Source organism: Pungitius pungitius, chromosome 18 (assembly GCF_949316345.1).
Source record: "Pungitius pungitius chromosome 18, fPunPun2.1, whole genome shotgun sequence".
Taxonomy (NCBI): domain Eukaryota; kingdom Metazoa; phylum Chordata; class Actinopteri; order Perciformes; family Gasterosteidae; genus Pungitius; species Pungitius pungitius.
In genome coordinates, this window is record NC_084917.1 from 13,181,811 (window position 1) to 13,204,605 (window position 22,795).

Below are 22,795 nucleotides of genomic sequence, written 5' to 3' on the forward strand. Positions count from 1 at the left end.
CAAAGAAATTTGGTTAACGCACATTTTAGTTTTTCAACATATCCAAACAACCACCTAATTTTCTTAGCCTAACTCTTTCTTTTCATCTTATTATTTTTTGGAAATGGATGTCACTCAGAGAGCAAAATCGGTGTTATCAGCACTTCTTACTTATCTCCACCTGCAACCAAGTTTGTTTACCCCATGTGTTTCCCTCCCTGAAATTGCTGTATGTGCAATTCAGAATTGATTTTAGGACCCCACGGTTTTGAAGAGACATGGCTCTTCATGCAGTTTGCCTTGGGTTTTTAACCAGTGCAAGTTTCCACCATCGCCAAGCAAAAGGCCGAGGTCTGGCCCAAAGTAAGGAGAGATGCTTTTTGTGTTTTCCCTTTAGACTGTGGACGGTTTAGACCCGTTTCAGTCTTCCGCTTGTGGCTGGGTCTGCATTGTTTTCTACCTCTATGTCAGTAAGTATATATTGGAGATGTCTGTTATGACCCGCAATGGATTTTGTAAGCCTCCTCAGTAAACAACACCATCCACCACATTGGACAAACCGCTCCGCAGACTCTACCACAGAATTGTATCAACACCTGAATGAAACAGTGTAAATTCTTTTTTTTAAAGATCCGGATATGACAAGGTTCATGGAGGCAGGATTTATTGCAGTCAAGTTGCATTGGCTGAAGCTTAGTGCATCTAATAAATCCCTAGCACAGGTAGGAAATAAAGCATGTAAGTGAGGGCTACCTGCGCGGTTCAGGGAGCAGATTCTGATTTGCGCCACCCATACATAGAAAAGAAATTGTAGTTTAGTTCCAGCAGAACCAAAAGGAACAATAGGAGCAATTTGATAACACCCCCCGCCCCCGTACATCATGAGTTTCATCATACACATTCTCCTTTCAATGCACACAACCCTCTCTACACAAAAATGCTGTCTATTGTAATCCATTCTTTTCTGTTCGCTCATGTTTTGCTTAATCTTCTCTTTTCAGTGCATTGCACATTGTAGATTTTTCTTTTTACCTGAATGCCACCCAGAATAAGGATTGTGAAAGAAATAACGGTGCCACTGCCTGCTTGGCAGCTCCAATGACAGGGTTGACAGACCAGCTGAATTGAATTCATCTCTTACCTCCTTATATGTACAACTCCACCTCTACTTGAAAACCCTAAACCTTTTTTCTCAGATTTTGCAATGCCTGAGGTTGTCTCACAATAAACATCCCAAAGTTTACACGTTCTGTAAAGCTTTAACGTCTAATTCAATGTTTAACCCTTACAAACAACCAATAATTCTTCAATTCTTCTTTTAAAGGTATTTAAGAAATACTAGTTAGTGTCTAAGGAAAACCTGAACACATAACAGGCATGAATAACAAATGTCTGGTGAAACGATTTTGAAATCCAACTCTTCCACTTGTCTCCTGGATCCAATTCCAACTAAGCTGCTTAAGGAAGTTTTTTCGTTAATTAGCACATCCCTTCTGGATATTATGAATCTGTCTTTGTTGACAGGACATGTACCACAGTTCTACCTTCAAGGTAGCTGTAACTAAAAATCTTCTTAAGAAACCTACTCTAGCTCCAGAGGTGTTGGCTAACTACAGACCCATCTCTAATCTTCCCTTCCTTGAGAAATCTGTCACAAATCAATTATGTAACTTTCTACAAAACAATGCTTTGTTCGAGGTTTTCAAGTTAGGATTTCGAGTGCATCACAGCACAGAAACGGCACAGGTGAAAATTACAAATGATCTTCTACTTGCATCGGACCAAGGACTTGTCTCTTTTCTTGTCTTGCTGGACCTCAGTGCTGCATTTGACACCATCGATCAATGTATCCTGCTGCAGAGACTGGAACACTTGACTGCACTCAGCTGGTTTAAATCTTATTTATCGGATCAATCCCAGTTTGTGTTTGTGAACGGTGAATCATCGAGGACCACCAATGTTGGTCATGGAGTCCCACAAGGTTCTGTGCTTGGACCGATTCTATTTACCCTGTATATGCTTCCTTTGGGCGACGTTATCAGAAAACACAGCATAAACTTCCATTGTTATGTAGACGATACTCAACTGTATCTATCGATCAAGCCAGAAGACACCAACCAGCTTGTTAGACTCAGGATTGTCTTGGAGACATCAAAACTTGGATGACCTGCAACTTCCTGATGTTAAACTCGGAAAAAACAGAAGTTATCATGACAGGCCCAGAGCGCCTGGATCTCTATGGATGGAATTGCTCTGGTATCCATCAGCACCAATCTTGGAGTTCTCTTCGACCAGGATATGTCCTTCAACTCTCATATAAAGAAGACTTCAAGGACTGCCTTTTTTCAACCACGTAATATATCGAAAATCAGGAACTTCCTGTCTCAAAGTGATGCTGAAAAACTAGTTCAAGCATTTGTTACTTCTAGACTGGATTACTGTAATTCTTTGTTATCAGGCTGTTCTTTTAAATCGCTTAAACCTCTCCAGTTGATTCACAATGCTGCAGCACGTGTATTAACAAGAACTAAGAAATGGGATCATATAACTCCTGTATTAACTTCTCTGCACTGGCTTCCTGTTAAATCAAGAATAGAATTCAAGGTACTTCTCCTCACCTACAAGGCACTTGCTGGTGAGGCACCGTCTTATCTTATTAGAGCTTGTTACACCGTACTGTCCTACAAGGCATCTGCGCTCCGTAGATGCTGGGCTACTTTTGGTTCCTAGCGTTTTAAAAAGTAGGATGGGGGCTAGAGCCTTCAGTTATCAAGCTCCTCTTTTGTGGAACCAGCTTCCACTTTCAGTCCGGGGGGCAGACTCCGTCAGCTCATTTAAGATGAAACTTAAAACGTTCCTCTTTGATATTGCTTATAGTTAGGGCTGGCTCAGGTTAGCCTGGACCTGCCCTTAGTTAAGCTGCTCTAGGCTTAGACTGCCGGGGGACTTCTTAGGACACACCGAGCCCCTCTCTCACTCTCACACTCTCCTTCCACAATCATCCATGTTTTATTAATGTACATCACTAATTCAGCTTCTTTCCGGGAGTTCTTTGTGCTTTCTCGCCTAGCAGGTCTCCGTGGTTCATAGTTTCGTGCGGACCCCGGTTTTGACTCCTGACATGGCTCTGCTGACACCTGCTGCTGCTGCCATCATCATTACTTTAAATATGATTCATATTACTGTCATCATAAACCAACATCTTTCTGCTCTCCCTCCCCACAGAAGCCTCTGTGGATGGTGGTTCTATCTGATGGTGGTTGTCCCTGCAGTGGTCCTGCCGTACACTTGTTCTGCTACTTGCAATTACTTGTATCATTTCTGTTAGAGGAATTGAATGTATTGTACATCTTTTACATTGTTGATTGTGTACACATGACATCCATTGCAGTCTGTCCATCCCGGGAGAGGGATCTCTCCTCTGACTTTTTCCCTAAGGTTTCTTCCCTTTTTTCCCCATTGAAGGGTTTTTTCATATTTTGGGGAGTTTTTCCTGTGCCAATGTGAGCGTTTCGGGACACAGGATGTTGCATGTGTACAGACTGTAAAGCCCTCTGAGGCAAATTTGTAATTTGCGATTTTGGGCTATACAAAATAAAATGAATTGAATTGAATGGTCGACGTCAAAACACCAAGATATCGTGTCAAACTGTCTGAGTAATCGAACTGCGCACCGACAAGTTCCACTAACGCTAAAGACAGATGCGATTCACCTGCCTGGGACTGAGGTAGCTTACTAGATCACTATTTTCATTATAACCATTTACAATATTTATCTGTGACTGTATGACCACTTTCCCGAAAGGCCATCATATGAAATTGAAAATGCTGAATACAAAGTGTGTGCACTGAGGGAAATTGTTCCATCTTGACTCTATGAGTAGTAATAATAAGGCAGGTCTAGGGGGGAGGGGTGGTGTGACCTGTCAATCATAATTAGTGACTGACAGTTTTATGACTCTGTGATAATTTATGGCTCTGTGTGTGTGTGTGTGTGTGTCTGTTCTTAAAAGAGAATAACATCTGTTTCAAATGCTGCGCTTCATCATCACATATTGCAAGGAACTGCACATTTAATGTTAGATGCTATGAATGTAAAAATGAAAAACACCACATAGCGCTTCACCCTGGACCTGCACCTTGGGTTGAAGGCACAGACTCTGCTCCAGAGCATGGCGCGGAGGAGGATAGCTCTCCACAACCCCATGTTGCCACCAAATGTACAGATGTCTGTACATGATGGGTGACATAAAGTATCCCTCGTGAAAGTGTATCCAACCGGCCACGCTGAAATGTGAAAATGTATGTGATTCTGGACGAACAGAGCAGAACAGATAACTAGTTTGTTCACAGTTCTTCGAAATCTTCAACGACCAAAGTCCAAGTGCTGCTTACTCATTGAAAACATGTGCTGGAGTAAAGAAAGTAACAAGAAGAAGAGCCAGTGGCTATCTTTGGATAAGACCGTCAGCATCCCACTACCCAGCCTCATTGGATATGATGACATTCCAAACAACAGAGATGAGATTCCAACTCCTAACGCAGCTTTTCATCACGCACACCTGAAGTCCGTTGCATACCTCATCCCAGAGAGCGACCCACAGGCCCCAATTATGCTTCTCTTAGGTAGGGATATTCTCAAAGTCCGCAAACAGGTCAATGGCTCACACAACCTACCGTATGCTCAGAAGTTGGATCTGGGATGGGTCATCGTGGGCAATGTGTGTTTAGGTCGCGTTCACAAGCCACCAACGGTCAGCGCCATCTACACTAACACCACGGAACAGGGACGCCCTACTCTTTTTGACCTGTGTCCTAACGTGTTCCATGTGAAGGAAAGTTATGGTGACACCCAGGCCACAAACCACCTACAACCACATCCTGACGAGATATCTGACGTCGACAGCTTAGGACATATTCAAGCAGACCAAAGACGACAACAACATGGCTCAATCTATCCAAGACCTCTCCTTCATGAAAATAATGAAATAAGGACTAACAAAAGATGCAAACAACAGTTGGGTAGCTCCATTACCCTTTAAATGCCCACGTCAACGGCCCCCCAATAACAGGCCACAGGCATTGAACCGTCTCAAGTTGCTCAGGCGCAACTTTGATAAGAAACCTGAAATGAGAGACCACTTTCTCAATTTCATGGACAAGAGGTTGAAGAACGGTCACGCAGAGTTGGCCCCTCCTCCCAGTGAGGGTGGAGAACAGTGGTACCTGCCAATTTTTGGTGTGTACCATCCAAGAAAACCAAATCAAATCCGAGTGGTCTTCAATTCCAGCTCCCAGTACAATGGTGTGTCGCTTAACGACGTGCTGTTGACTGGCCCTGATCTGAACAACACTCTGCTCAGTGTACTGATGCGCTTTAGAAAGGAAGCAATCGCCTTTACAACGGACATAGAACAGATGTTCTATTGTCTTTCAGTAAGGGAAGACGATAGGAACTTCTTACGTTTCCTATGGTTTCAAGATAACGACTCCTCCAAAGACATTGTGGATTACCGAATGACAGTCCACGTCTTTGGAAATAGCCCTTCACCCGCAGTAGCGATTCATGGACTGCACCAGTCTGTTCAGGTCAATGAGCACCACATTGCCCTGACGTCCAACACTTTGTAATGCGTGACTTCTATGTAGACGATGGATTGAAGTCCCTACCCACTGTTGAAGCTGCAGTCAACTTGCTGAAAAAAACACAGGATATTCTCTACAAATCAAACCTACGACTTCACAAGATCGCAGCGAACAACAAAAAGGTCATGGAGGCCTTTCCGGCTGAAGATCGTGCAAAAGACCTTAAAGACCTGGACCTCAGCGCAGATGCGCTGCCGATGCAGCGTAGTCTTGGGATCAATTGGGACCTCCAGACCGACTGCTTCCAATTCAGCGTCTCTGATGAGATGAAACCCTACACTCGTCGTGGTGTCTTGTCCACAATCAACAGCCAGATACATTGTTACTTTGTTGACACAGTGTGTACTGGTAAAAACAAAACCTTTCCTCTGGTATCTCAACCCTCAGTCTTTTTTCTTCTGTTGAGGCTTTTTGCCTTTGTTAAAACATCCCGTGCTTTTGTTGAAAACATTCAATTCATTTAGAAAACACCTGTATGATTGTCAGACAATATTCCTTTTCTTACATTGATTTAGTTCAATGAAGTCCATACTAATGTTTTCTCTCAATTTAACCTTTGAATAGTGTTTTTCACAATAAATGCATGCCAAAAAAATGTTTATTAGTAATTGGTACAGCCTTTCCATCCCTCATGTTAATGCAGGTGTAGCGGGCAGCGGTGTATGTGTTGAAACGCTGACTTTGGTTATCCACCTCGAGCTCCATCTTTTGCTGTTCCCTCCGCTGGTGGAGACGAGTTACATGTTGCTAAGGTGGAGCTCACGTTGTAATTTGTGGTGAATAAAGGATGGAGCTCCTTTTTTGGCAAAGTCAGCATGCCGCGCGCATCACATTGCGCCAATACCTTTCCTCTATTTCCAGTGAGATTATTTTTTCATGTTTAAATATGCTCCTTTAGCGGTGCGTAAATGTTCATTGGAGAGATTTTTCCTGTGTCTCTTGTCCCAGGAACAGGTGATGTCCGGTTAGGGTGCTCGAGCCGAGCTAGAGCCACTGCTGTTTTTTTGCCTTTATTTCAAATATATTTTGTGGACTTGCGGTTCCCTCGTTTCATTTAGTGTTTTGATTATGGATTGTTTTTGTTTTTGTAAACCAACTGTTACAAAGTCCTATTCGGGGGTCACATCAATGCCAGTACAGGTGGGCTCATCACAGGTCTATAGGTGGTGGCTCACAAGATGGAGTGCTGCCTCATTCTTAATTTATTTTGCATGTTTTATATTTGCTGTGTCCCAATTTCTTTTGCTTTGCACTGTGTTTTTTTTCTTTGGTAACTGGTTTTGGCCTTTTCCCCTTTGTAACTCCCCGACTCCTGTAGGCCTCCCTGATAGTCACCTTGTGCTGGTAGAGAACGTACTGTATATAGCAGTCTCTTTTAGCATAGAGTATATTTTTGTATTAAAGGAAACCCTGATTTTTAGCCTGAGCCTTACTATTTTACCAACATTAAACTTGCCTGTAAATAAAAATCACATTGTTCGAAACTAGAAGTTATAAATAAAATAAGTATATCGCAGCGCCACAAAGTTGTATTAAGTCGTAATTTTAGTAAGCAATCATTGAGATAAACTGGATTTTTTTTTTTTACAACAATGTGTGGCATTGATTGCAACACATGTTCTATGTTCTATATATTCTATAAAAAATGATGACCTTGGCTAGGATAATTGTGAGATGACTTTTTCATATCATTCCAGGGACTAGGATTCTGTTTCTCACAGGAATGTGTATTATATATCAGTTAGCCTCATCTGAAAGTGATGTCAGTGAGATGATACACCTTGGATATAGAAGTCAATCAATGGGCTAAGCTCCTTTTTATATCTCTGGCCTTTTTTGTCAGCTCCACACTTCTTTTCAGGTTCTCTCCAGACGGTCGACATGTCAGATATGGGAACTGTGGTCCTGCTGTGACTTGGCACGTCACACTATACGCAAAACCTCAAAATAATCACAGCTTGCAGTCCTTCTTTTGCATGAATTGCACAGGTGAGGTAATGAGGCGGAGATGGGAGGCATAAATGTTCGTAAGTAAATCTTATTAAGTTCCTTATTCTATGTTGACCCTGAGGGAAACCAGACCAATGGGTTTTGTCAGCTGAAAAAAGTCCTTATGTTAGTCATATGAATGTTACGTACCATTGTCAAAGTCCTTAATGTATATCTTTGAAGGGCAGATTTTTCCTCTGAAGAATATTCATATTTTCTATCAATGCAAAATGTATTGAGTGCATCCCTTCTTTGATATAATGGCATTGATCGACGAACACCATGTGCCTTTTCTGGTCATTTATTGCATGATTTTATTTAGAGCAAAGAGAAAAAAAGCTATTGTGTGTGTGTGTGTGTGTCGGGTGAGCACATCCTAAGGATAAAGGGTGTAATGTTCAGCCTCAGGCAGCTCAAAGTGGTTGCTGTGCTTGGCACCTGGGACCTCTGTCTCTCTGCAGGAATTGGCATGGAGCCGGGAGCTCTTCTAAGAGCCAGGTGTTGTTTTATTTATCTCAAAGCACAAGTGACCTTTCTATAAAAACGCCACGGAGAGACCTACCTCTGAGTGCTGTCTGTTTCCCTCTCTATTCTCTCCCGTCACATAACCCCCTGTGAAAGATGAGATCGAGAGCCATCAGCCAGGTCTGTCCCCAAGACTGTCAGGCAAATGGACCTAACATGAAGCTTTTCTTTATTTAGCATAAGGCCAGTCTGTCGACCGTCTTCCCCTTCAAAATTGGCCTCACGTATGACGGTGGTCGTCTGTGTGCACTACTATTGTTCCACGTTGCTAGTTATCATCTCATTAAATGAGAGGTATGACTTGCCTCAATTTAACATCTGAAAATAATGTATTTGAAATGTTGAACCATAAGTGGTGGTGTGGTGGCGGGCGTGGTTTCGGCTCGGCTGCAGAGGGAGAGAGAGGGGGAGTGGCTCGGGGAATGGTGACAGCTGGAGGTAATGAACCTCCAGCTGAGGACAATTGAAGAGATGCTTCCCCGTCTATTTAACGGGGAGACCGACCGAGCGAGCGGGGTGTTCCAGCAAGCCGGAGAAATACTAACAATAAAGACGGTTACCAACTGTGAACAGGTGTCTGTGAGTCCTTACGTTCCCCCCATAGTAACCCAGCTGTTACAGTGGCGCCAAACGTGGAGGGGGGACAATGACGGACGACAACAGGCAGGAGATACCGACCCAGCCGTTTATGGTACTGGGCCGAATGATCGGGGAGCTGGCGGCCATCCAGCGCGACCAGGCGGAGGCCAACCGTCAGTTCCTGGGGGCGCTCCAAGCCCAAATGGGGAGACAAGCCCAGGCGTTGGAGCAGCTCGCGGGGCGGCCAGCCGCACCCCCGCCGGCGCCCGGGATGGCGGCGTTGGCCGGGCTGACACTACACCGGCTGACAGCGGGGGATGATGTCCAGGCATACCTGGAGGCCTTCGAGGCGACGGCGGAGGCGTGTGGCTGGCCGGAGGACGAGTGGCCGGTGCGGCTGTTACCGCTCCTGTCGGGGGAAGCGCAGACGGCGGCCATGGGACTCCCACCGGCGGCACGGCGGGAGTATGCGGCCGTCCGGAAGGCCGTGGTGGACAGGCTGGGACTACTCCCGGAGGACCACCGCCGCCGGTTTTGCGAGGCCAGGCTGGGGCCGGAGGACCGGCCATTTTCATACGGGCAGCGGCTCAAGGACTCCGCGGCCAGATGGTTGCTGCCGAACGGGCCGGGTGGGGCGCAGGCAGTAATGGAGAAGGTGGTGTTGGAGCAGCTGATGGCGGGGCTCCCGGAACGGACTGCGGCGTGGGTGCAGTGTCACCGACCCCCGACCGTGGAGGCAGCGGTTACCCTGGCCGAGGACCATCTGGCGGTGCATCCCAGCGGGGGAGGAAGACAGCTGCGGCCAGCGGAGCGACCCACACCGGCCCCGCGACGAGCCACGCTCCCCCCGGCATACTCTCCACGGACAGCAGCAGACGGCGGCGCCATTCCCGACCCACAGGGAGTGTCTCAAACGCCAGGGCAGGCGTGCTGGAGGTGCGGGCAGCCGGGACACCTCCGGAGAGATTGCCCGCTGATGGAGGTGGGGCAGGTGATCCAGGTTGCCGGCGCTCCAGCACCCTCCCCCGGCCCGGGAGCGACGTACCGCGTTCCGGTAAGCATCCAGGGGGGTATACGCCAGGCGATGATGGATTCGGGCTGTTCGCAGTCTATGATCCATCAGAGCCTGGTTCGGCCCGGGGCATTGGTGGAGGCATCGCGGGTGAGGATTAGGTGTGTGCACGGGGACATTCACGAGTATCCCATTGTGTCCGTAGAACTTAGGTTCAAGGGAAAAAAATATAGGATAAAGGTCGCGGTTAGCTCCCACCTGACGCACCCCGTAATTTTGGGAACGGATTGGGCGGGATTTAACACGCTAATGGGGCAGGCTGCGGGGGTGCGTTCACGACCGACAGGGATATGCGATACGTGTGCGGTGCTCAGCGGTGACGCGAGGTCGTCCGACGCTGCCGAGGGGGAGGGGGAACCGGCGGAGCCTCCCGTGGAGACTCCAGCGGTTCCCGAGTTCCGCTCCATGGAAGATTTTCCACTCGAGCAGTCTCGTGACGATACTCTACGCTCAGCCTACGACCAAGTGATAAAAATTGATGGTCAACTGGTGCGCCCTGACGTAGCACAGTCGTATCCGCACTTTTCGTTGATTAGGGACAGACTGTATAGAGTGAGTCGTGACACTCGGACGGGGGAGGAAAACACCCAGTTGCTGGTGCCGAAAAGCCGCCGGGAAATGATTTTCCAGGCGGCTCACTATAATCCGATGGCGGGTCACATGGGATACGGGAAGACACTAGACCGGATAATGACCCGATTTTATTGGCCAGGCATCCGGGGAGACGCGCGCCGCTGGTGTGCGTCCTGCCCGGAATGTCAGTTAGTCAATTCACCAGCCATTCCGAGGGCCCCGTTGCGGCCTCTACCTTTGGTGGAGGTTCCGTTCGAGCGAATCGGCATGGATTTAATCGGGCCATTTTACCGGAGCTCACGCGGATATCGCTTTGTGTTGGTCCTCATGGATTACGCAACACGATATCCGGAGGCAGTGCCATTGCGCAATATCTCTGCAAAGAGCGTCGCGCAGGCTCTGTTTCAGGTCATCTCCCGGGTTGGAATCCCGAAAGAGATTCTAACAGACCAGGGCACTTCGTTCATGTCGCGCACACTGAGAGAACTTTACGGGTTACTAGGCATTAAGTCGGTCCGCACAAGCGTGTACCATCCCCAGACTGACGGGTTGGTGGAACGTATGAATAGGACACTGAAGTCTATGATCCGTAAATTTATTAGCGAAGATGAACGTAATTGGGACCAATGGCTTGATCCTCTGTTGTTTGCAGTCCGGGAGGTCCCCCAGGCCTCCACAGGGTTTTCTCCCTTTGAACTCTTGTTTGGCAGATCACCAAGAGGGGTGCTGGACCTTATTAAAGAAAGCTGGGAGGAAGGTCCGAGCCCCGGCAAGAACGAGATCCAGTACGTCCTGGACCTGAGAGCAAAGCTCCACACACTGGGGAGGATGTCACGGGAGAATTTGCTCCAGGCCCAGGAACGACAACAACGGCTGTACGACAGAGGAGCCAGGCTGCGAGAATTCACACCGGGAGAAAAGGTACTTGTATTACTTCCTTCTTCCAACTCGAAACTCCTGGCTAAGTGGCAAGGGCCCTTCGAGGTTACACGCCGGATGGGGGATGTCGATTATGAGGTGGTGCGGTCTGACAGGGGCGGTGCTACACAAATATACCACCTCAACCTCCTGAAAGCCTGGAGGGAGGTGGAGTCTGTTTCTCTGGTGTCCACAGTATCAGAAAGAGAGGACCTGGGGCCGGAGGTGCCAAAAGCGGTCAATCCCACCCCGCTCCCGTGTGAGGCCCGGCTCTCTGAGGACCAGAGGGCAGACGTGGCCCAGTTGCAGAAGCGGTTTGCTGATGTGTTCTCCCCCCTGCCAGGCCGGACCGACCTGATAATGCACAGAATCGAGACTCCCCCGGGTGTGACTGTGAGGTCACGTCCCTACAGACTGCCCGAACACAAGAGAAAAGTGGTTCGGGAGGAATTAGCGGCTATGTTGGAGATGGGGGTAATAGAAGAGTCCAACAGCGCCTGGTGCAGCCCCATCGTTCTGGTGGCCAAGAAAGATGGGGCCGTGCGGTTCTGCGTGGACTATCGCAAGGTGAATGACGTATCACGATTCGATGCCTACCCAATGCCCCGGGTCGACGAACTCCTGGACCGGCTGGGCACTGCACGTTTCTTTACGACCCTGGATTTGACTAAGGGCTACTGGCAGATTCCCCTGTCGTCAGAGTCCAAAGAGAAAACTGCTTTCTCCACTCCGTATGGTTTGTACCAATTTACCATGCTTCCCTTTGGCTTGTTCGGTGCCCCGGCCACGTTCCAGCGCCTCATGGACCGGGTGCTGCGTCCACATGCCGCATATGCGGCCGCGTACCTGGACGATGTAATCATCCACAGCACCACATGGGCGGAGCATGTGCGGCGGGTGGATGCGGTGCTGGCGTCGCTGAGGCGGGCCGGGCTCACCGCCAACCCGGGGAAGTGTGCAGTTGGACGGAGGGAGGTACGGTATCTGGGGTACCACTTGGGGGGTGGGCAGGTGCGTCCTCAGGTGGACAAGACGGAAGCTATCGCGGCCTGCCCACGCCCCAAGACAAAAAAAGAGGTGAGGCGGTTTTTGGGGCTGGCAGGTTACTATAGACGGTTCATCGCCGGGTTTGCGGACCTCACCAGCCCCTTAACCGATCTGACCCGGAAAGGTGCGTCAGATCCGGTCCAGTGGTCGGAGCAGTGCCAGCGGGCGTTTGAGACTGTGAAACAGACTCTCTGTGGGGAGCCGCTCCTCCACACACCTAACTTTTCTCTCCCTTTTGTCCTGCAGACCGACGCATCGGACAGAGGGCTGGGGGCCGTTTTGTCCCAGGAGGTGGGGGGGGTCGACCGCCCCGTGGTTTACATCAGCCGGAAGCTGTCAGAGAGGGAGGCCAGGTACAGCACGGTGGAGAAGGAGTGCCTGGCCATCCGGTGGGCGGTGGACTCCCTGCGCTACTACCTCCTGGGACGCCCATTCACCCTCTGTTCGGACCACGCCCCGCTCCAATGGCTCCACCGCATGAAGGATACTAACGCCCGGATCACTCGGTGGTATCTGGCCATGCAGCCTTTTAACTTCAAGGTGGTCCATAGGCCGGGGGCGCAGATGGTCGTGGCGGACTTCCTCTCTCGCCCTCTGGAGGGAGGGGGGGGGGAGTAAGCTAGGCCGGACGGCTCCCCGGCCTAAGTCGGGCGGTGGGGGTATGTGGTGGCGGGCGTGGTTTCGGCTCGGCTGCAGAGGGAGAGAGAGGGGGAGTGGCTCGGGGAATGGTGACAGCTGGAGGTAATGAACCTCCAGCTGAGGACAATTGAAGAGATGCTTCCCCGTCTATTTAACGGGGAGACCGACCGAGCGAGCGGGGTGTTCCAGCAAGCCGGAGAAATACTAACAATAAAGACGGTTACCAACTGTGAACAGGTGTCTGTGAGTCCTTACGTTCCCCCCATAGTAACCCAGCTGTTACAGGTGGCTTTCAATGTTTAACGTTAAAAAGTATATTGCCGTATACATCAACATTGTGTATTTGCCATTTAATTGCAAGAACCTTCCTTTATTAAGATTGTTTTTGGTTGGTAGGTCTGATGGTTATACAGGCCAATGGCAGATTGTCAGGTAGAATGAACATGACACTGTTAAAGTTCTGCTTAGTTTGCTGTCAATATGTTAACTACATCACTGGTATTCTTTGGCATCGTCGTTTTCGACTCATTGAAATAGACTTTACCCTGGAAACCAAGATCATTCATTTTAGAAAAGAACTTCATAGTGTTTTAAAATACTTTCAACATTTATTAATATAAGATGTGGCTTCGCCGCCAACCTCGGTCGGAGGCTCTGGCAGAAGATGGATAGCGGCAGCTCCCGGCAGCAGCTGCTCAACCTCCGGCCAGGAATGGATCACCGCCTCGATGGGAGACAAAGCTGGGAGCCAACACCATTCGAGCCGAGGTCCGGGCCCTGTTGCTAGGCTCATACCATACTGCAATACAACAAGAGGTTTTCTAAAGGGCCCTTGGCGCTCAGAAACATAACAATATTCTTTTCGGCAATGATTGAAAATTAGCATTCCATCAGCTCGGAAACTTCTAATACACCAAGGGATCTATTATGGTGCCATTTTTGACTGCATGATCAGTCAATACATTCCCAACCCACAGTAGGAAGTGCCAGGTTGTTGTCACTGTCTGTTCTGTATAAGATTTGTCAAAGAATGTCTACAAGGTTAAAGCGAACAAAGATGGCCCCTTTTTGTGCATAATGTGGTCGGACCTGAACAAAAGAAGTCATGCCTGCCTGGAGTCATTCTGCTTTTAATCCTTCCTCCTTTCTGCATTATAACAAAGAGACATTGGAGTGAAACAGATTGTTGCTATGGTGACATAACACAGCCTTGTTTGAGTCTATGGCACTCTTAAGGGGCAGCTGTTATTAAACACAAAACAAAGCAAATATTTTCAAAGCAACTAATGTGATCAATGTTACGTACTTTGTTAAATCATAAACTTATTACAGGAAAAAAAATACAAATCGGGTTGTGTGTGGTACATTTTATCTTCCCTAACTGTGTAATATTTACATACATGTTTATCAATCAAAAGCCATAGTACATAAGCATTGACATGAATAAAGAAGGGAAATGGTTTATGGATTTTGTAAAATTTATACTAAATGCTGATATAAATGTTGTGCCTTATTCACCGCTTGCAAAAGGTATCATAATATATGTAAATATGGGGAAATAAATGAACAATTTGCCATTCTAATGTTTATTAATAATAATATAAATTAAAATCCAATAGTTTGTTATAAATATAACTGACCACAGTCAATATTTTTTTAAAAACCCGCTTTGGTTGATGATCCACTAGGGTCCCATATTCAAACTAGGAAGAAAGCGTACGGTTTTGTCAATCAAGATTATAACCAAGATGTTGTAAAAGCAGGCGCTGAGTAAAAGCATCAGATGCATCCAAGTGGGATCCACTGCATTGCATTATTGAGATCTGCCTCCACTGGTAGAGAGAAGAGACACAGGCAAACATGCCAAATAGCATATTAAGCATGGGGGCCTTTTGGTGTCCGGTGGCACCAAAGGAAATTCCATAGAGTGGTTGTATAATTTTGTATATGAAAATAAAGAATTTACTATTTTGACATGTAGAATTAATGGCTGCCTCCGTGGCTGCGAAATAAAAACAAAATACTTATTACATATTGCAGCATGACAAAGATTATCCTTTTACTCACCCACAAGTGCTCTTCAATCTATGTAAAATATTGCAAAATGCCAGTAAACACAGATTTGGTTGGGTTAGGTCAATCCCAGAATCCACTGGCTGTCGGTGTGATAAAAGATAAGCCTCTGGGGCCTTTGGGTTTTATTTCTAGGGTAGCGGTCTCACTAAATGGCTTGCGAATGACGCAACAATTTTTAAGTAATCTTGTCTAGGATTAGAATATATGCAATTTACTCCTTGTGTCTGGACTGACCGCAGTGCAAATATATGTGCATGATTATTATAGAGACTTATGGTGGGAGGAGGGGTAGGCTAAACCAGCCCAAAGACTTCCCGAAGAGTTTTACCAGTTTTCAGTTATGCAAGTTTGTAATGTGGTTTACATTTTCACCCAGGAATTATACCTTACATTAGTTACATTAATTCATAACAATAAAAAGCACATTACACTCTCGACAATAGATGGTTGACCTGGACATTGAATTTCGGCTTTAAGCTTCATTAGCTCGGTTTAGTTTAGTTGTATTTATCCAAAACGGCTGCCCAGTCTTACTTTGGCTGCAAAAGGAAACCACTGTGCCTCCGATACCAAAAGACGTGCCTCTGGGTTCCTCTATTTCTAGAGATTTGGCTTACATGAGGACAATTAAACAGTATTCAACAAACATAGGTAGCATTTTTAATATAAAGTGACCAGTTATTTTCCAGTTGAGTTAATTCATTGATTTGATCCACTGTGATATTATGAATAGTTTTAAGGATATTTCTATTCAGAGGATAGCATTTTGACATACCTGTTGAAGGAAAAACCAGATCACAGTAAGTTGCAATGAATTACCCCACTGGTTCCTAAACTGGGTGATGCCTGCAGGGGGAGGAGGGGGTAGCTGCTGGGGGGGGGGGGGGGGGTGCAACTACTAACCGACGCAATAATCGGTAAAACAAAATGAATTAGAATTATAACAATTGCAAACAAGTTGTAAAGATTACTTCATATGGCTGCATTTGAAAAATACAAATCATATGAAGAGAAATCAAGCAGAACCAACAGGAAATGTACTGTGTTCCAACCTCAGAGTGGCTCATGTTACAGACAATTAGCTGCAAAACGAGAGAGAGCGTCTCAATGTGTCAAATTAGAGTAACAAGTCTGTTACAGCCTTACATGGTCCTATATCATCAAAGGGTTGCTTGACAGAAAAGGTTTTTGGAACCTGTGATGCCCTAGGAAACTATAATGCTACCATTGTTAGGACCAGAAGAAATACATTTCAATGGACCATAGACACATTTCTGGAAATTAGTCTTTTTTTAAAATTTTTATCCATTTGCAGAAATGCGTTAGACATGCATTTTTTAGTGTTGCAGTGGAGAGTGGCTAAACTTGATTATTCTCGCTAAGTGCTAATCAAGTTCACTTAGATAGGCGTTTTATGCTTGAACAGTGGCTTCTTGGGTTATAAGTATGCCACACTTGCATTAAGAGGTGTCCAAATGTCTTGAGTTAAAAGCATGCATTGCTAAAGAGACGGCACAAGTCGCCTTTCACTGGAAGTGCTCCCCAGCCATTTGGTGTCTCACTGTAATTGTATTGTTTCATCTGCAGTTGGACTGCAGGGTTCACCATGATGACTTGTCAGACCTCCATCTAGAGTGGAAATTCCCTGCTTGCTCATATGCACAGACAACCGGCAAAAAGAATAAACACAAACACAGCCAACACTTCATTGCCGTGGACGTTGTTGATCCTCTTATGGTGTGGTAAGAATGTAGGAGTTGTATGTGCAGTAAAACATTAGCCAATTATTATCTGGCATATCTATTTCATTTGCTACCCCCCGTTGTGGCATTTCATTTGATTATATTTACAGCAGCCAGCGAATTTTGCTTAATTACCTTTTCTTTTTTTAATGACTTGCCCAGCTTACTTGGTCCATATCAATTCAGGGATAATAGACCACAGTGAAAGTTGTTTGAATTCTAAATAGCGACCAAATGAGTGCATTTGCCAAATAAAGAAATTCATTTTAAAAATGTATTATCTTGTGATAAAGAGTCATGCAGATTGTATTGGCCTTCTTCAGACACACACACACACACCATTTTTGTCCTATAGAAAATCCTTTTGTTCAAATTGAATATAACTAGCAGGACATGAGATAATGGATTGTCACTGTCAACCTTTTCTTCTCATTCCAGGAGAAATAAGGTCCAAACGATCCATCACTTCCCCCCCCCCCCTTCCCTCTAGCTGTTGGATGGCTTGTCACTTGAGCCTAAATTTACTACAAAGCATCAGTTATGACCAGGCTGTGTTTTGAAGAGTGAAGTGTTCTTAACTCAGAATATCTCTAATCACCATTTAAACACATCTCTCGACAAAAAAGTTGATTACATAGAGGTATAACCATTAGGTTGTGCTTTAGGATGCTTTTATAATCCTTTCTCACTTTGAGGCTGTTCTTCTGCCTCTGCTCCATAAATGCCATACCCTTGATAAAAAGTGTAATAACACTGGAACAACTTTGTCTATCTGGACAATGGGGAACCCATGTGAGTGTAAAGATGTCTTTTAGTATAACCTGGGAACAAAGGTTTTGGGTTGGGCTGATGAATACTCTAGAGGAGGCTTTAGTGCAGGCCTCATGGGAGGGAAACGGCAGGAATGAAAGTCTGATTTTTTTCTTCAAAATCCAACAATGATTGGGTGAATTGCATGGTTCAAACACTTTATTCGCCATGCGGAGAGCGACAGCTCCCTTAGCCACTCAAAAGCCAAAATGGGTTTTGTAAATATGTATATTAGAGTCACCCTTATATAAATGATAGCATGCATGCAGATGCCACAGAATGCACAAGCAAGAGAGATGGACATAAAGAGAGGGAAATAGTTCCTTGCAGCAAGTGTAGTCCTGACAGAGGACAAACCACTTTGAACAGCGTCTGGTCCAGAGTCAACGGGGGCACTGACCTGACATCTTGGTGAGTAACTGTTGGGAATGCTGAGCTTAATAAATAATGCAGATGAATTTGAGCTTCTACATATAAGAGCAGTTTACTTGTTCAGAGTGTCTTTTTCTCTCGCGTTGTCTGAATCTGTGCATATTTTTTCAGAGATGACCTTTTTTCATTATTGGCTTGTTTCTTTAGCATTTCTCCTCATTGAAAATGTTGTATTATATCTCTGAGATATCCTGGTTACAAGCAGGACACAGTTTTATCTAAATACACTGTATATGATAGCATTTAGTTATCCTCAAAGTGGACTGCAATTTTTTCTTTAACACAAATCTGCCTCATGTAGAGGACTGATTTTAGCTTGTAATATCTGTGTTCATCACTAAATAAAACATCAGCCATTTGAATTAGGAGCAGCCTATTTGTACTCCAAGAATGGAAAAAAAACATTCTCTTTGCTCACAAAGCGCCCGCCCCCATAGATCTTGTTGAGAGAAGTAAAGAAATAAAGAGAAGTAAATACAGCACAGTGTGGAATCCCGGCTTCAAATAATATATATTATCTGTTTCTAGTTTTTGAGGAAACAAATGGCATCTCCCTCCCTCTCCCTGTCTCTCTCTCGCTGCTGGGTTTTTAGGAAGGCTCTCTCTGGCCCTCATGTACGCACATTTGCAAACGTAGCATTATCGGCGCCATGGCAAACCAGAGGAAAGCCCTTCCTGTGATACTTTCGCTTCTGTCGTATTTACAGAACCTGCAGCCCATGAGGCAATATGCACCTTTCTACGCCCACTGTATTGCACATAGTGAGAATTTAAATGCACAATTGGCCCTCATCTCTCTTTCTATCATGGATCTCCCAAAGTCAAAACGGCAAAATCAAAAATGTAGTTATAGTATTATTTGGGCATTAGTGGCGTGAAGTACTTGTGCTGTGATACGGCTTAACGCAGACTGCGATATTCCCACTGCTGATGCTATGACTGTTTGAAATGATCCTGATGCCAATAATTGTAACGTAGCGACGGGTTTAACAACTGCTCAAATGGAAGGTGAACGCTGGGTGGACAGACAGACAAACAATCTGATTTTATTCCAAGAGAATGTTTAAGTTAACTTCAAGCTCATTATGAAGCGAGATTAATTAAAATCCATTATCGTACTTGTAATGGGCAGTGAGGAAATTGATTGTTAAGGAATCTGTAAAATGTTAAGCGCGATAGGCATATGTTTGGATCTATATAACTTTAGGCACATTTTTCTCATTTTGATCTGCATCGTTGAGAAAAATGGCATGAACACACAAAACAGGCTGAGTCTGTGTCTAGTTCGTTACTAGTTCGTAGGAGAACTGCAGTAACTTAAGATATGTGGTGGGACACATTAGGGACAAGACAGACAAGGGAGGGAAAAAACACCTGAGGAGGAAAGGAAGTTAACCTAAGGACCCCAGAGGCAGGCAAATGCAAAATCAGGTGGATTGTGCCAACTGTGAAGTTTTCACAATATTTTAAGCCTTAAAACATACTGGCTACAAAAATCATAATTTTTATATAACTCCTGTAGATAAACATTGTATAAATGTTCCTGTTTCCAGCCCAAGACACACAGCGATTAAAAACACATTCAGCATCGATAGTCGCTTGTTGTTGAAGTGAATTTTCACAAATGGGGAAGAGAGTCTCCATCACCTTTGAACGTGTGGTATTTTGTTTCTGCAGGAAGTACTATCCAAAAAGGCCACCATCTTTGATGTGCTTCTCATATACTTCAAACACTGGCTTTTACTGTATTGTGTTACTCGCCATGTTCCGATTACACATGGTCTTATGCAACAGCGGGATCAGCCTTCTTCTGGTGAATGGCATTTTTATGAACAGCAATTTTGTCTGCACGGATGCTGAAGCGGCAGAGGATGCGATGCTCTGAAAATCTCCGCTGATGGCACATATTTTAGAGCACCGGTGTACCTTCTACTCTTGTGGCGTCAATAAAGGTGCTGAAGGTGAACCATGCAATTGAAGGTGAACCATGCAAAACAAAACACTAAGCTGATACTGGCAAAAAAATGCATTTTGAAGCAGCCTTAATATGATTTTTTCAGAGTGCTGCAGGGAGCCATTTGATGAATTGCTTACTTAAAAGAATACTGACTAGAGGTGCATGACGTAAATAGTGCGAATGCATGAAGAAAGTGTTTTTTGGGAATATCCACGTTGAATTTAAATTTGAGTGCCTCTAGTAGCCGGTGTTCGTAAATGTCAATCATTATCAGTTCCTGCACTGCTGCGCAATAACAATAATACGTCTTCTCACAATTTAACCCTGTGTCGGTCACTTTGCCGTGGAAGTACTTCTCCATGAGTTGTCCTATAAATTATTCAAACCAACCATTCCATTTTTATCTCTTTCCCTTCTATCGTTTTCTTTTCTTCGTTAGGAAGCCATTCCTTTTCATTGTTAATTCACATTAATTGTCCCAGGCAGTCATGCTCAGCACTTTTAGGGAGCTTTCTAACATAGAGTAGAGATGCGAAGGAGACCTAAGGCTATGTGCACTTCAGTATTGGGGGGGTGGATGGGGATTTAAGGACCCTCTGTGTATCATCACTGATTGTGCCTGCTGGCAAACAAAAAGCATATTATTTTATATTAACAGCAGTTGTGAGTCAGTGACTGAGGGAAAAAACATTGTGTCAGGAACAGGGTTACCTCAAGGCGATGAGGTGGCTTACTTATACTTAGCTCAGAGTCAATCTAAATTATTCACATATGTAATTCGAGACAGCAGTTCAGTTGTGCTGGCATACAAGAAATGCTCTCAAATCACAGTGCTTCAAGCAAGACCACCTCAACTCTATGCCCAAAATAATCAGTTAAGCTACACATCAAGCAAAACATTAAAGCCTCCATGCATTTAATCTGACTCAAAGACCATTAAATACATTTACAAATCGGGTTGTTTTCTGATCATTTGCTTAATGTCATTTATAGTGCTGTCAATAATATATATAGCTATATTTTTTCTTATTTTCTTATTATTTTCAACCAATTCATCAAGTCAAATTCCTCTATGTGCAACATTTAATGCAAAAAATGTCTTCATATTTTGATTCTGATAAATTTAACTTGACAAAGCTGAGGTAGTAAATTAGGTGAAAAGTATACTCCTATTATCACAAACCCTGATGGCCGTTGGAGAGAAAGCAAGTTTGAGTCACTTAACAGCGGTTAACACATGAATCAATGCTCCATTGTTAATTGCAATCTATTCAGCCTAACAAGACTCCCAGCCCTATTCCCACTAGAAAATAATAACATATAGAACGCCTCGGTCAAAACAGGTATGAAGTCAGACGACTGCCTGAAGCCCAAAAAACACAACAACATGATTTGGCGTTATGACTTTCTCAAACAACAGCCAGGGGAAAGGGTTCTGCTGCTAAGTGTTTTTAAAGACAGCTTCTAACAGTTGAACCCGGCCATGCAGCTCGCAAGAAAATCGCCCATCCTCACTCCATCTATCAACCCTTTTCAGCAATATACATGCTGGCTTATATTCATCTTCTTTAACAGCTGCAAACCCTTCTTCGATGCTGTTGTTTATCTGCATCGATATTGGTTCTTCATTTCCCTGTGGCAATGGAGAAGTAGGCAGGGTGCTTGAACCTGTGAAGTCTTTGTTTAACCCAGAGACCTTCTGGCACTGTGTCATGCAGAATATTGAACAAGGAATAGAAAAGACAAAATATAACACTCTAAAGGGTAGAGCAGGTGAAAGGTATGAATAGCTGACGGTTTATGAGCGCTTTTGGAGTTGTGTTTTCTTGTACTACAATATCTAGAGTTTGAAATAGTTACCTATATAATAGATACCTATTTTAAGCTTTTTTTATGTTCTTCCTGAACTTTAATTTTGGCTGTGAGGCAAACAGTGTTTTTACTTGGGTCGGTCGTCCAAGTAATTTAATGACCAGACGATCCAATTTTGAGGTCTTTCTTCTATCAGTCTAAAGAGCAACACACCTTGTTCTTTTTCTCTAGGGCCCAGTACCGGTTCAACAGTTTTGGGACGACTGTTATAGACAACAAGTATTGACATCTCTGTCAGATGTTTAATCATTTGGTAACAAACCAAGAAGCTGCAAAGCGGCTGTGCTTTTATCGAATCGCAGATGTCGTCTGTGAAGCATGGCTACCTCTATCCTTCTACCCCTTCTTTCCCAATGACCAAACCATATCTCTCTGCAGGACAAATTAAAGGATGAGCCGTTATCATGAGTAGAACAGGAGGAACCAATGTACTATGTGGGGTGATAACTGCATTTGACAGGGTTCAGGAGAGCGCTAAGTTTTGGCAGCCTCCAGCATCCGCCATAGTCCTAAACTTCCTTCCAGCCCATACAGGTCAAAGAAAGGACTTATCTGCAGGGAGGGGGCTGGCTTTATGGCAACCCGTCAGACGTACCTAGTGAATCATGACATATTTAATGGATGTTTTCTCTGTTCAGTCAATGCTCTGCTTTTATATATCAACCTTTGACTCCTCTAATCTCAGATGGTCCAATATTTGCCGCTGTTACCGAGCTGCCTCCTCTTTGCCAAGTTCTTATTAAATGTCCTGCCAGATTCTGGACCGACCTTCTTCATGCAAATTTGTTTAGCGTGCAGATAGCGGTGGTGTAAGAATGGAATAAAAGGGTTCATTAGTCTTTCATTTTTGATAGAACTTAACTCCAAAGTGTAATTCCTTTTACTGTATCCTAATGTTGTACACTTCATTTTGGAATTGTTCAGAATGAGACACACAAT